We start from the raw sequence: 4,582 nt of genomic DNA, 5'->3' as shown, positions 1-4,582 counted from the left end.
TCTATTTCATTTTCATATTCCTCAAAATTTTAGACTGTATAAAATCAAATAAATTTGCACTTGATATAAGTAAAAAAAAATAAATGGTATTTGGCAACTTATTTTGTGTTAAATACCAAACATATATAACTCGACGCTTAGAATTGAACGATTTGATTCATTTAATAAATGGCTTATGTATGTTCATTTTACAACTTCGAATTCATCATGGGCACTTAAGAGGTTGTTTCTTAAGAACAGGAGTGTTGTGTTGCCTGGAGTCAAAGAAGCCGATGAACATGTAGAGGGGCATCCTCCTCAGAAACAAGGACCTTAAGTGGTGCATTGTTCGGTATATTTAGACTATAAATAACGGTATATTAGTAGGTCTAAATGTAGAGTTGTGCTAATAACTACTTTTGAACAAACTTGTTCAACAGTTGGATGTCACCAAAATGTATTAACTCAAGTTGTATTACTCGCTGGTGAAGTGATATCAATTGCCCAATCCAATATTTAACTTTAGACAAATAACTCACACATCGTATACCAGTGTGTATAACTACTACTTCTATTTTCTGAATAGCTTTATGATACTGCAAAAGCTTTACAGTACCTTGCACTAATGTAATATTCCTAGTGAAATGGACCTCATTGCTGTTTGTATTGAGAATTTCATTATAATTCAACATTTATTCTATTAAAATACTACCTTTCAGTAGGATAATTGGCAGATGCATTCACCGAATATCACCTAAAAATAAAAGATTGTACACTATGCTTTGAGATATTGCTTTTGATCTCAAAATGTTGAAACTTGTCACCAGTTTTGTAAAGCAGTTCACTTCAGCCATCGGAATATCTGTGTAAACAAAGAAACTTCAAGCTAGGACTTAGAGTGCTAAATTGGTATTGCTCTAGGACTAAGAAAAATGCTTCCTAGTTAACCAGATTCATTAGCTTTAAACCATCAAACAATAAGACATAACCATACTAAGTTACTAATGGGGATATTGGTCTCCAGCGTCTTAGTTAATGGGGCTTTCAAAAAGGTCCTAATGTGCTTAATCTTTAGTGTATTTAACAAATCTCTGAATCAAAGTAACACGGTCGCGTGACACTGCAGCACTCACAACCGTGTAAACACTCTGGGTGCATTTGTGCGCAGAAGCGCTACATGACTGAGTCAAAGTTCAGCATGTTTGGACAATTTTCCAATGCTTATAAGTTATACCACCATGTGCTTTCCTCTCATATCACGCTTTAAAGCACTCGTACTGACAGTATGAATAGTTCCTAATGCTAGTACCAATCTATACGGTCCTCCAATATCATGCTTTAAAGCCCTGATACTGACTATATGAACAGTCTCTAACTGTTATATGCCAGAAATTGATATTCATATTGCTCGTGCTGTCAAGAGTGTCCCAATTCGGTACAAGGTTCTACTTGCGCAGCCCAACGAAAACACATATGAGAAAGCAAATGTTAAGGTGCTTAAAACAGTTTGTTTGACTCGGCTCATGTTACCGCTATGCAACTGCATGTGATTCCATGTCAAATGTAATAAAACTCATAACAGCAACTTATCAAGTGTTTTGGGAACTAGCCAGGACCGATATGACAGCGCCCTTATTTGAATTTACTTCACTCCTCTCTCACATGTCTCCTACAACACAAACGCACCTTTCCTAGTCTACCTAGACGCCACTGGTATACATTGTAACACTGTGCCCCCGGTGACCTCTCCTACAAGTCACCGCACACTCTCTCTTACTTCCGGATTTATCCAATACTGAGTTTTTGTTTGCGACTATAGAGAGCCCCGTTAGTGGTGTACTACTTCACATCTGACATTGTTATTTTCGAAACGAATGATAACTATAGACTAATATACATTTGATTACATCGTCTTCACTTACACAAACATATTGAAAAATGTTGTTATGACAAACGTTTACCATTTGCTGCCACATGGAGACTTCCATAAAGAATAATATATTTAAAAAAAAAAGCCTTAACAGCCACACTTTCTTTGTTAACACATTCTCTGACGGACGAGACGACATAATCGATGAAAACGCAATTACCTGATTATAATCATGAGATCGATTTGGAGCAGACAGAGGGGGAAAAAAACGATTTGTTGATTTCAATATTTCAAACATGGATTGGAATGAAAAAAAGAACGAGAAAGTCAAGTAGCAACGTTATCAATATTTAAAAAACATGTTATTGAAAAATCGTAAACTTTTACTAACATAACGTGCATAATAAAATGCAATGTAATAAAAGAATAAATGTTAAGTTTTCTGAAACGCGTTAATTGTTCAGGTTCTATGTTATATATGTAATGTAATGTAAATAAAATCTTATATAGCGCACTACGCGCGATGCATCTGTGCGCTTTACAAACAATCTAGAAAATACAATGCCATAAAACATTAAATAGAAAAAACAGTAAATACATATACCATCTACAGAAATATACAGGACTATGAGATCGAAAAACTATTAAAAGTACTGGTGAAGCGTAAAGCGATAAAACAGATTGACTACAAAATCTACAATTGGAATGCTAAAAAGTGATAATTCCAATTGAAGTTAGAACCTAAAACCCAACACGACAGAACAATATAAAACAGATATAAACAGGAATATGAGATCGAAAAACTATTAAAAGTACTGGTGAAGCGTATATAAGAATCAAAACAATCTGACCGAAACGACTATGCAAGATGAGATGTCTCAACTAATTTCGTTTCTATATAATAAAGTTAGATAATACTGTTTGTACAATCACATTTCTGCATGCATAAACGCTGTATCATGCAAATTGTGATTACTTTAGCTGCTTTCATTAATTGCACAATGGGATGTTTCTTACTTTACAGATGTAAGAACTGACCAAAGCAAACAACAATCGCCAAGAATATCGACCCTGGCTTAATGTAGTTTCAGTAAAATCATTTGAAGGAAGAGACTTTATTTTCCTGCATGGACACCAACAGCAGGAAATCAAATTGGTGGGTGGCTGGATGGTGGTTGAGGTTAAGCAAACTTCTAGTTTCGATGACCCGTTAATCGCCGAAAGAAATAAACCAGTTTGAAGGTTAGCACCAACGACTTCGTCTACTGACCATGACCAGTATGTTAAATGTAAGATAATTTAACCAGTTATCACTTTATTTGGTTTTTAATCTTATTTTACTAGTTCGACGTTACAGTTTAAGCACGTGAGTTTAAGCACGTGCATTCAAGAAGTGCATTCAAGAAGTGCATTCAAGAAGTGCATTCAAGAAGTGCTTCAAGAAGTGCTTCAAGAAGATCTGAAGTCATTGGCACGTGTCAGTATCTGGTAATACGGCAGTCATGAACATGTCGAAATAACTTGTAAATATTAAGCGATGCTTTGAAATGAAAACATTGAAATAAATTTTCACCTATATAATAAGTTTAGTGATGCATATAACTCGTCTTGCGAGTAGACAAAGCCTTCCTCAGCATACTGACTTCCTGTGATCGTGGTGTTTGTCCTATCCCGTGATCCGCAGATACCCCTTAAATAGACACATTATCCAATGCACACGTAAAGTAGCAAATTGTTTCTGTCTGTATTTCCAGTGCAATTATTGCACTAAACCATTCCAAGTTGAATATGTCAATAAGGATAATAGATTGAAATGTGTCCAAATATCATGTTTTTGCACATCTCTTATTATCATCAACTATCATGATTTTGTCTCTCATCTTCACCCACAATCCAAAATTAAACTGTTTTTTATTCGCTTGACTTCGCTAGCTGGGAGGCCTGGGCTCCCTCCAGAGAGTGGGGAGGGTAGGGCTAGATTACGAAATCTTTGCTAACTGAGAAGTAACATTTATTTGAAAACACTATATCTGGTCTTTCAAATCCACTTTATGACCCGAAATTAGACAAAATTTCATATTCTTAAATCAAGTACGATATATTTCGATATTCGTTCGTATAAAGCACACTGCGAGTAACTTTGTAAAAATACAATGACATAGATATGGCCTATTTAAGTGCTACCATTGTTAGTCTCCAATCATGAAAGTAGATAAAAGTGATCTGTGATGACAGTTTAAACAGGCTGAAATATTCACCTTATTAACGTATAGAGTTACATCAAGTACATGAGTCATCCTCAGATGATATTTGCAAGGTTGATATCTATAGTGTACTTACGAGATGACATTATTTGAAAACAAATATTTAAACCGTTTTATCCGATCGATTTATTGGCACGCCGCTGTTTTCTGACAATTAACAATAGTTACAAAACCTTCATTGTTCTCTTAGATTTCTTAGTTTCACATTTTTTCATGATTACACTCCAAGGTGAAAAACAAAATCAATATCTGGCTTGTATCAATAAGCCACTGACCCAAATTAGATTTGAAGATTTATGATCAAAGGTTCCCCCCAAAAAAATCCAATTTTTAAGTTCTTTTTGTGATTTTATAAGCTTGGTATATGTCACAAATTGATAGCTCAATAAAGAAGTTAGGTCTAGATACAGCATATAGGTAACTAAAGTATCTGTATTTGTTATACCCGTATCGAGACTTATCGTTATTC

This window comes from Apostichopus japonicus, chromosome 12 (genome assembly GCF_037975245.1).
Source record: "Apostichopus japonicus isolate 1M-3 chromosome 12, ASM3797524v1, whole genome shotgun sequence".
Taxonomy (NCBI): domain Eukaryota; kingdom Metazoa; phylum Echinodermata; class Holothuroidea; order Aspidochirotida; family Stichopodidae; genus Apostichopus; species Apostichopus japonicus.
The sequence above is the reverse complement of the archived record's forward strand: the minus strand, read 5'-3'. Positions refer to the sequence as shown.